The sequence below is a fragment of the Phasianus colchicus genome, chromosome 24, assembly GCF_987193195.1.
Source record: "Phasianus colchicus chromosome 24, bPhaCol1.hap1.1, whole genome shotgun sequence".
Taxonomy (NCBI): Eukaryota; Metazoa; Chordata; class Aves; order Galliformes; family Phasianidae; genus Phasianus; species Phasianus colchicus.
The window spans coordinates 2,551,061-2,562,353 of record NC_143459.1 but is presented as its reverse complement, the minus strand read 5'-3'; the positions used below and the strand labels follow the sequence as shown (position 1 = coordinate 2,562,353).

Below are 11,293 nucleotides of genomic sequence, written 5' to 3'. Positions count from 1 at the left end.
TTGAGGTTTTTTGTTACCATTGTTATCCTCACCCTAAATCCAAAACACAGCGCCGTGCCAGCAACTGGGAATGAAATTAACTCTATCCCAGTCAAAACCAGGAGAAGATGGAATTATTTTATTGTTCTCATCGAAGCTCTCAAGAAGTTGGGGGCAGACATGTTGGCCTCTGCTGTTGATGGCCTCTGCTGGTGCAGTGCCATCAGCCAGCAGATGGGAAGGGCAGCAGTCAAAGCAGCTGAAGTGAATTCTAAACAACAGCGAAGCCACCATCTGAACTCATCCTCTTCAGAAGGGAAATGACATTAACGTGGCTGTGTGCTGGCTGGTGTCCAAGTAAAAATACCTCATTCCTCATCAGCAACGTGGCTCCCTGTGGATGTACAACAGTCAGACCCACTTGCTTATATGAGTAAAGATAACACTTTTTTTCCCTCCGTAAACCTCCTCAAACCTTATTTTGCCCATTGCTGATTTACAGATATTTCTTCTGGGGCCAACAGCGTCTTTTCTTGGGGTTTACTTCTCTGAATAACCCATGTCTGCCTAAATTGCATTGTTTTTATTCAGCAAATATTCTGGCTTTTTGTCAGAGAAATTACCGTGGCTAAGAAAAGTGGATATGTCAAGTGAGATCTCTTCTTTGGGTTCAGGAATTCTCTCTGCTTTTTGGTATTTGCTGTCACCTCACTTTTAGCATTGAAAACAGAACTGAATACCTGGACATTCAAAAACAAAATGTAAAAAAAAAGGAGAAAACACAACATTTGGAACAGAGTGCCCAGGGAGGTGGTGGAGTCACCGTCCCTGGAGGTGTTGAAGAGATGTGGAGATGTGGCACTGAGGGACGTGGCTTAGAGGGCAATATTGGTGGATGGTTGGACTGGATAATCTTAGAGGGCTTTTCCAGCTTTAATGATTCTGTGATTCGCTTTCACTATGTGAATAATTTTCCCCTGAAATCCACATTTTTTGTCACATTCCCAACCTCACAGATATGCCAGCACATATGGAGAGTTCTTCAGGCACCATTTCTCTACAGGATTATTTTGGTTTTACAAAGTTTAATTCTCAAGCATGTAAAGGACTATTGCTCAGATTGCAATTTATGCATCCTTCTCCTGAGGCTTCTTTCTTTATCAGGCAAATAAATGCTCAGAAATTGGCACAGCACCAAAATACTAAATCTATCTTATAATTGCTAAGGTAATTTGTAGCAGAGCTTGGAACTGCTTTGTAGCCACCTTCCCCAAAGAGATACATGAACCTGTTTGAGCTTTCTGATCGATTCAAAAGATGACTGAGGAAGACATCCATCTTCATAGAATCACTGAATGGCCTGGGTTGAAAAGGACCACAATGCTCACCCAGTTCCAACCCCCTGCTGTGTGCAGGGTCACCAACCAGCAGCCCAGGCTGCCCAGAGCCACATCCAGCCTGGCCTTGAATGCCTGCAGGGATGGGGCATCCACAACCTCCCTGGACAACCTGTTCCAGTGAACAGAAGTTCTATTTGCTTGTTGAAGCTCCATGAGGTCACAGGCTTTATTTACACTTTCTTTTTTTCACTTCTCTTGTTACAGGCAGACAGGTACGTCCTTCACTGGGGCAAGGAGGTTTTTATCAGCATTGTCCTCGCACTGATTTAGTGAAGAAATTTGCTCAGTGGTTTTGGCATCAGGACTGGAGAACACTGGAAGACACTGAGACAGGCCAGAGTCTGGAGCACATGGTGTGAGGAAAGGCTGAAGGAACCAGCTGTGTTCATCTTGGAAAAGAGAATGGGAAGGAGAATCTGACTGCAGCCTTCAACTAAATAATGAGGTAACAGAAAGATGAAGTAGGACCCTTCTCAGATGGATACGACAGACACAAGTGGCAGCAGGGGAAGTTCCAGCTAATATGGAGAGTGCTCATCAAACTGTCACTGGAAAATTTCCAGTTGTCAAATAATACAGTCAAAGTGAGAATAATCAGCTCTCAGAAGCGACAGTCAGAACCGTGGTGAGGACAGAACGGTGCGGATCAACTCCCCGAACAATGGAAGCCAATATCTCGTCTTGGAAATGTGCTGAAGTGCCCTTATCTGAAACCAGCCTTGTGTGAAACTCCAGCGCTGCAGAGAGGAGCATTATGACTGCTTGGCATAGCAACAATATTGAGTGATTCACGACATGAGAGCAGACACGGTCCCTCTTTTGTGATTTTCCTTTTGCTAGTTGCAAATTCTGAGGCAAAGTCAACCCACCTTGAAGCTCTCAGTCGTAGCTGAAGCTAAATCACTTAAATCACGCTGTAAATGAAGAACTGTTCATTTTGGTCCCGGCCATCTCGTGAGATTCACAGAAGGATTTCCATTTGTCCTGAGTCTCGTGTCACTGGAAAACATCAATACATGCCAAGCTCTGCAAAATGCATCTCACAGAAACTCCATACTCTCATGTTCAGTCTTGAAAAGCAGGTATTTAAAATTTAAAGGGATTCTAAAAGGTTTGAGCTTGACCTAGGATCCCTGAAGCTCACCTCGTCACAAGGTCTATTGAAGGCATTAAGGCTGTCCAACATCAGTCGAGACAATTTCATTTGGTAAATCGGTTTTGGAAAACAAACTTTATGCTATTTGTTAGGAAGGTGCCATGATTAACAGCTATAAAAACATTGCAAATCAGCAACACAGAGCATTTTAGTTCTGTGTGAGAGCCATGTCAGGATTGTTGCACAGCTGTATGCCCTGGGAGCACAGGCTTCCTAGCATTCATGCTGCCATAGAGAAAATGTACTGTAGGTCTTGGAGTCCACATTGAACTCCCAGGAAATACATGTTATGGGGGGGAGGTCAGGAAGAGGTTAGGGAAAGGTTGTGCCCCACATGGTGGTGGGGATGTAAGAGGCTGCCCAGGGCAGTGGGCACAGCCCCAAGCTGCAGGAGCTCAGGGAGCACTGCAACACCTCTCTCAGACATACAGTTTGGCTTTGGGTGGTGCTGCGTGGAACCAACTCTTTTACTCAGAGACCCTAGAGCTCTTTCAGCATGAGATATTCTATGATTCTGTTATTCCAAGCTGTACCTTCTGGTAGATACCCGTGGTCAAAGCAGCATCCATTGGGAATCGGCACAAATCATTCAGGATTTACTCTGTTGATATATTTTTCTCATGAAACTGCCATCAACTGTAATAGCAAATATTTCTTCCTCTTAGGTAAGAGCCATCCAGGAACAGAGCAGCACATCTTCTACACCTCACTTTCAGTGGGATAGGAATTGCACGGGGCATCCAATGAGCTCCGTGTTAAAAACAGACACAGAGCACATGTAATGTGTGCACACAGAGCCTAGTTCTTGCTGCATGCATTACAGACTCAGTGCACACAAAGAAATCATCAGTCACAGCATGGAAAGGACTGTAAACAGTCTGAGTCAACATTTATTTCTTTTGACAGTGATCCCTGCACACAACAGCCAAGGATCTTGGATTCTGAGCTGACATTCAGCTCGGTGTTGTGGCGAGTTCTTTGTGGAAGAAATGTCCATCTGCCCCAGGTGCTCATCAGTGATATTGACTAAATATTTGCATTCTTGATTAAAAGTGATGGGTCTGAGTCTGTTATTTGCCATCCTTGCCTTTCAGGCTACCATAAAATTAAGTGCATGAAGAGCAAGAGAAAACACTGACTACGGAAGCACAATAAGCTTTGATTTTACTTACAAAACTCCTTGTGCCTGCCAACTCCATTTACACCCCTAACAATATGGTTTGCTAATCAAAATTCAAATATTCAAAACCGTAGGGAAAAAAAAGCAATCCATGGGAAGTGCACATTCCATTAATCTGCAATAAACAGCTGCAGTACTTAAGATGGTGGCAGGCAACATGAGAAAGCACATGGCCAGTGGAATCCCCTGCCATGGTGGAATGGAGGTTTGTTTTCTTAAACATCAGAGTCTGAAATAGCTCCTGCTGAATGAAATAAGTCAAATCACAGCATAGCTGGAAGGGATCCCTGGAGGTCTCCAGTCAAGGCCCCTGCTCAAAGCTGGGCCAGCCCAAAAGCAGGTTATCCAAAGCCCTCAGCTCAGCTGAGATCTGGATTTCCACCCCTAGCTGAGAATATTTGTAGACTACAATTCGTGCTCATAGCAAGGGATGAAAAAAGAGGAGGAAAGTGTTGTTTCCCCATGGAAGCTGCTCCCCTAACAACAAGTTATCTGTGATCCCATTGGCTCCATGGAATCACTGTGATCCCATTGGCTCCATGGAATCACTGTGATCCCATTGGCTCCATGGAATCACTGTGATCCCATTGGCTCCATGGAATCACTGTGATCCCATTGGCTCCATGGAATCACTGTGATCCCATTGGCTCCATGGAATCACTGTGATCCCATTGGCTCCATGGAATCACTGTGATCCCATTGGCTCCATGGAATCACTGTGATCCCATTGGCTCCATGGAATCACTGTGATCCCATTGGCATATCCCAGGGGAAGGTGTTCTAACAGCATTATGGAAAAGCAGACAGCAAGATGGTTAGAGATGTTATAGAGGAAGGAGAGAAAGCAGAAATTGCAGAATAATGCAGTAAAAGAAAAAACCCAACCAAAGATGATGGCTTTATTGTATAAATTCATCAACACGGTGCATTTAGTTGTCTCAGTGGCAAAGGCAGAAAGATCAGCCTAGGAATGGAAGACAGTCTGTGATTTTGTGGTCCATGGTTCACCAAGAAGAGCCTGACCTCAGCCTTCTGAGTCAGGAGGAAAAAAAATGATTATTTCCTCACCTTCCTGAATTCCTCTCCTTGAAGACAGATGTCTTCATGGCAAGATGTCTTAGATGCACTTGCCTTCAGGAGTCTCCCCCACATACAGTGACTATTCAAAGCTGATGGAGAGCAGCCTCACAATGACATTGGCCAGTTCTCTCAGAAATACTGATGACATCCCATCAGGCCCTATGAATCTGTGTATGTCCAATTTGCTCCTCTCAACACCTAGCCAAAGCCAGCTGACATACAGATAGCAATAAATCAGCCTGGAAAGGCCATGTAGAAGACCTCACTGCCAAAACTGTTTGCCCCAGAAGGAAGTTAAAAAACCCAGACATAATATTTGTACATAGTCCAGTAGTCCTTTTCATATAGACTCATTCAGTTTCATCAATACTCAAAGCAAATTTTAGACAGAAGTGATTTTTGCCATTCTGAGCTCCCTTTTGTAGACATTGGTGGCTTTCTCTCATCGGGTTGTAGGAAGACTGTTAGAGTCTGTGGTCCCATTCTTAAGCCTCAAGGACACCTATTGGAGGATGAAATAAGCTCTAGATCCCAGATTCTGCTCACTACAGGAACTTGTAGATAATTAAATGCAGCAGGCATAGGAGTGCTTGACTGCTGGTACCTACATTAGTATCAACAAACCCCTCCTTAGGGCACCCAGATTTTTGGTGCTCACCAGTGATGACCAAAGCAATCAGTTCCAGTACCAACATTAGAACAGTCTCCTTCTGCAGGGGTTCCCCACAGCTCCTCAGCAAAATCCCACCTGCCCATGGAGGACTTGCTCTTTGCTACGTGGCTACACACAGACATTCACAGCCCTGCCTTCTTTCCAGAACTTCAGCTCAGGAACTGAGCAGAATTCTGCAGAGACCTGAGGACAAAATGCTGCTGCCTCACTAAGAGTCCCATAGAAGACCAAGATAAAGTGCATCAGCCCTCTCTGCTGCACTAGTTCATGCTTCAAGACCCAACCATGGGCTGCATATTTACACACTTAGAAAGGTCCCCATATTTAGAATATATAAAAACACAGTGGGACCAGGATTTAGCAGCAGTGACTTTCCCTGCAGGCCATGGCAATAGCCACAAAGAATGATATTGCCATGTAGCATCCATCCTCTTCCTGCAATGGGAAAACGCACTGAAGGGCCATCTGACAACCAAGGCTGTTGCACCCAGGGTAAGCAGGCTTTGTTCAGCTCATTGAGCAGGGAGACAGTCAAAGCAAGTTGTTTTTATTGTGAGATGGATGTTGACATAAGGACAGCAGGCTACTTACTGAGCTTCATATTATATTCATTTGTCACCTTGGAAAACATCTGAGTCTGAGCTGCTTTTTATTCATGCATGTTAATAAGGTGGGGTTGTTTTTTTTTTAATCTATTACTAGGTCCCTTTTTATGGAGCTGCTTTCATTTTAACATCATATTCAAATTCTGTTCTTTCGAAATAATTGCTTCGATATCTGGCGTTGTCATTAAAAGTATTTTGGGTGCTTCCCCTGGGTCTGATCCAGTTTCATCCCAAGAACTTTAAGCAAGCACCCCCAACCATAGCAAGGCAGTTCACAATGAAGCTTCAGTGTCTGAGGAATTCAGTAATTTACTTCTTTTAAAATTCAGGGAGACAGCTAGAGTAGATAAATGCTTCCCTCACGAAGTTCAACAGATCATTTTCATTGCTCTGGATTAAAATAAAACTTTAAGCATGGCAATTAAAAAAAAAAAAGTGAGCTAAGCATTAAAATAACAGCTAAACAATACCTGCTTCCTTATTCAACATTTATTTTGCTTTATGAAGGGAGATGCTTAGCCCACAGCTTCCCAGACAGGGCTGTGGTTCCCATTGATGATAGCAGCTGTTCTGTACAGCTTTGGAGAGCAGCACCCAGGCAGGGGAAGGGCTGCTCCTTTTGGAAAGCCCAGCAAGTGGACCCCAAATGCCTGTACTTCCCAGTTCTCAGAAGAAGAATTGCAGGACTGCCCTGGGGATGGGCCCCTGCTAATAAAAGGAGGGCACAGCAATAGGGCAAACCACAGGGCTTGTAACACCAGCACACAACTGCCCATGTTTGCACATATATTTCCTGCTGAGGCAGCCTGGCCTGGGTGAGGTTGATTAAAGCACTGTTAGCTCCAGGAAATCACTTTCCCTTTTGTGCCCAGCCTCCATCTTCCTGCTTTTCAAACTTCATTTTCCTGCATTGTTCCTGTTCATTCAAGTCGCACAATATAAGACATTCTCCCCTTCATATATATATGTCCTAAGTGAGAGGGGACCCTCATCCAGAATGGGCTCTTTGGGTTCTTCTCTCAAGAACTGCAGCTGCTGGGCTGAACCTCACCGAGCAGCAGTGTGAGCATTGCCCAGGAACAAGGTTAAGTCCACTGAACAACTCAGAACTTCTTGCTGTCAGCCCATTACCTTGTGAACCTGCAGAGGGGTTGTTACTTCCTCCTCGTAGCTGTTGTGCCAGCCCTAACACTTGCCTGCACTGCAGGAGTTTCTCCATGGGTAAAGTCTCTCGGAAAAGTGAGCTGAAATGGCATTATAACTGCTGTAGAACTTGAACACTCACCCATCCTTTTCTCTGCGTGCATTTGGAGGCTGCAGTGATGCACATTCAATGTCAGTTGACTTTATGCTGTATTCCTAGAGAATCAGGAGCACTTCCCAGCTGCTCCCCAGTAGTTCCATGGACACTTGTGATCTCACAGTGCCAGGTGCTGGCTGTTGGCAGGACATTCTCCATTGCAACTTGCAAGGAGCATGGCTAACAGTAAATAAAATAGTAGAGTGCTCCAGTCCCCTCCTTTGATTCCCACTTCTGGCTAGGAACAGAGCAGACAATCAGTCTTCCTTGTAAAGCTAGCTCTGGTGTGCTGTTACTGACCGATTTTTGTAGAGCAAAGCTCTTCCTGCTGAAATTTTTAATTCATCATCTTTGCTGTGGGTGAAGTCACACACTCTTTGCTTGTTTATCTTCACTTGCTCTTCCCTTTTTAGCTTTTCTCATGAAGCAGGACTCACTTTAAACCTCTACATTCTAGACGTCTGAGTGAGTCACCCTGGGAAGTCAGTAAGCAGTGAATTCTCCTAGGAAGTGATTAATCTGACCCAGGTCCTCCCTGGGTTTGGGCAACCACACCTTTCCCACAACTGCTATTATGGAGAGCTCTGGATCAAGCAAATCCATCAGCTTCCCCCACCACTTCCATAGTGCAACCAGGGCTTTCTTCATGCACCACGTCCCCAGCATCTCTGCTGCAGAAGAGCAGAAAAACCAACATGCACCTTCTTTTGGAACTCTGCGTTCACACCTCTGCTTTAATGGGCCAACCATGAACATCACAGCAGGGAGGAGACATACCAAGCCATGGGCACTCAATATCTTCTGCCTCATTGCAGAGGATGATGGAGACAGGATTGCTGCCTCAAAAAGGTCTTCTTCCAGTTCTTTCAGTCCAGCTCTGGCAGCCAACCCCAGCAGCTAGAAACCCTGTGTGATGCCTGTGAGCTCTTTCCAGGTGTCATGACACTGCTATGACTCCAAGCACATGCAATCAAACATCACCATACAGTTGCCATTGGTGCACTCTTGTTATCTAATATAACTGGTATGGTTTCCTGCTCTGCTTTATGCTTCTCTGCAGAGCTGGTGCCAGGCGTGCAGCCCTGCTGCAGTGCTGCCCTCAGCCATGTACCTCTCCCAGGACAGGGCCAACAAATGCTCCTTCCATGAGGATGTGGAGCACTGACACTGGGTCTAGAAGCACACTACAGGCTCTCCCTTGCCAACGCTGCTGTCCCAAACTAAACAAACTTCTTCCAGTTTCAAGGAAGGTTCATGGAAAAAAAAAAAAAGAGAGAGAGAGAGAGTAAGAGGGCAAGATAGACCGTAGCAGATTTTGCTTGGCAAGAAGGTTCCAGTATGCAATTGCAGAAGTCACAGAGCTAACTGGGCTCTAATGGAGCTTTCACTCCCTTAGCACAAAGGATTCATCCATGAAGAGAGGCATAGGGAAAGGAAAGGAAGAGCACACCCACCCTGGGCACTGGGACACACCGTACCAAGGGTCTCTGCCTGCTCATTCTTAGTGCCAACATAGCCACTCCACTAAATATATTCTATATACTCCTGGTAGCTGTCCTGCACACGGAGAAGCTGTGTAAATCATTCAGGAGTGGTTTCTCAGTTTGGGTTTCTTCCTATTGCTGAATCCTCTGATTAACTCCTGCTTCACCAGAAATAGCAGGACCACTTCACCTAATTGCATCTTACACTCTGCATCCATAGTAGATAGAAAAATCATTGTTTGGGCAATTAGAGTATCTAGAAAATGAATATAAAAGTGCATATCTAGTATCTGCTTTGCAGTCTTTCCAAATGCTTCCATTTCTAGGATGCTTTTCAAGGTCCCTGCCTGGTTAGTATTGAGATCAGGGAAGCAGCCTGCCAGCCAGCTGCTGAAGGGGACTCTAGAGCAGCTCATGGAACCATAGAGAAACCATGAGAAACATGGAAAGTACAGCAATAACAGCAGAGCAACAAGGTCTCAGGCTACAACGAGCAAGGACACACTCAAATGCAACAGCTGTAGGCAAAGAAACAAAAGGAAAAGGCTGCTTACCTTCAGTACACCTCAGGTACACAGGGATCTACAGTGAGATACCCTCACCTCCACTGCCAGTCCTTAAATGAGGTCTGGAAAGAGGTGGATCCTGGCTCAGGTCCATTCCCTGCACCTGAGCTCCCCTGGGCTGGCCCTGCCTTCCCACCAGGTGCTCAATCACTGAACATTTCTGCTACACGTAGAAACAAAGAATCATATAATATCCCAAGCTGGAAGGAACCCACAACGATGTTGGAGTAAAATGCTAAGAAAAGCATGTCCTAAACACAACTGGGGCTGATCCTGGCCAAGGCAAATATGCCTGCAGGGTTTTGGATATTTAGAAGTGAGTATTTCAGATAGTCAGATCCTTCCCAGAGCCACAGGGCTGCCGTCCAGCTTTTCCCTGGATCACCTCTCAAAGTGGTGAAAGCCACGCGTGGTTCCCTGATGCGTTGTGATGGGAACAGGCTGTCGTGTCCCACCTCCAAGGAGACACAACTGCTTGTGCAAATGTTTGCTTTCATGGTTTTTCTTGGTGAAGAATCTAACAAGGTGTGCAGGTGAAAATTCCAATAGCTAGCTTGTCATTTTAAACACTCAGAAGTGGATCCATGACCTCATAAGAACAGGGCAGAGAGTTAAGAACCTGTTGTTGGTTTTCTTATAATCCACTTCTCCTTTCAGGCCTTTTTCATGTGGCTTTTGGTTTCCAGTGTCCCCACAAGGCCCGAAATCAGATTTTTATGCCTTCAGCAGAGATTCTGACACAGTCGTGCAGAAAGCCCAGCCTGCACCCAGCCATGCGTTCGTCAGAGTTCTGCTCTATTTTAAGGCATCATCATTCCAGAACACATATTTTCCAAAAAAAGAAATTGCAGGAGGGCTGTATCGTTAGGGTGGGAAACTCCAGAGGGATTCTCAGCTTCAGCTTCTCTGAAATCAGTGGATATGTGATGTGTGAACAAGAGTCAGAGCCATCTTCGTGCTTAACAAGGGCTGTGCTGAGCTGAGCTGATCAGGGTCACTTTCCAGAGAGGCAGGGTGCTGTCCCTTTGGATTTGTTAAAGAACAGGGATGCTTTGAGGATGGACAGATTATGCCATTAGCTGTAGAAATCATCTGTGCTTGCCTAAGAATACCTTCCTCTGAGGAGCAATTAGCAAGAAAATGCTAAACAGTCTGTTTTGTGTTACATGATCATTAGTTAGAACAAGGCTTAACAAGGCATGTAAATGACACTGCAAGGAACTGACAGCTCTCTGCTGCATCAAACGCTGCCACAGCTAAGAGAAGCCTTCCCACAATGTTAAAAGCACGCTGGAAGATTTCTGTGAGACGAGAGACATTGTTCTGTATCTCACTGAATTCCTAATTAAGCTAATAATCAGCACTTTAGCATGGAGCAGTTCTTGGAGCTTACCCCAGATATTTGCTCCATGAACTGACTGGTCAACATCTAGTGGAAGTAAGTCACCATTACCTTGTTTTCACCAAAGACCACTCTTTAAGAAAACAAAACAATAAAGTACTATTTTAACAGTAAGTCTATATTAAATGAACTTCAAAAATTTGGGAAGAATGGTGAAAGTGAGAAACAATTAACCCAAGGCTGCAATGCACACCTGGAAAGACAAAAATCCAACTGTCTCATCCATTCAAAGTCTTCTCTAATGTTTCCAGCAATCTCCCTGCCAGTTGTGCTTCACTGGTAACTGAACTATCTGCCCAACCTGCTGCTGATTGTACTTTCTGGCTGCAGCACTGGGAGGCTGATCTTACAGTTTCATGATGGCTAAGGTCACCAGAGTGACACGCAGAGGCAAGGTGCCACTCAGGTCCTCGAGTTCAGAGCAGCCATGAGGGTTAGGCATGGAGCTAGAATCCCAGTTCTCTGAGC

General features: G+C 45.2%; 2 long non-coding RNA genes across 2 annotated transcripts; both read right to left on the bottom strand.

Annotated features, from left to right (window-relative positions):
• On the bottom strand, positions 1-9,441 carry LOC116230120 (uncharacterized). Its single transcript, XR_016459755.1, has 4 exons — positions 9,412-9,441; positions 7,359-8,605; positions 2,249-2,378; positions 1-373 (listed from the first exon to the last, which is right to left on the bottom strand). It is a non-coding gene; the product is annotated as an uncharacterized LOC116230120 (long non-coding RNA).
• Positions 5,141-7,352, bottom strand: LOC149915120 (uncharacterized). Its single transcript, XR_016459756.1, has 2 exons — positions 7,205-7,352; positions 5,141-5,297 (listed from the first exon to the last, which is right to left on the bottom strand). It is a non-coding gene; the product is annotated as an uncharacterized LOC149915120 (long non-coding RNA).
• Positions 9,442-11,293: the final 1,852 nt, after the last annotated feature.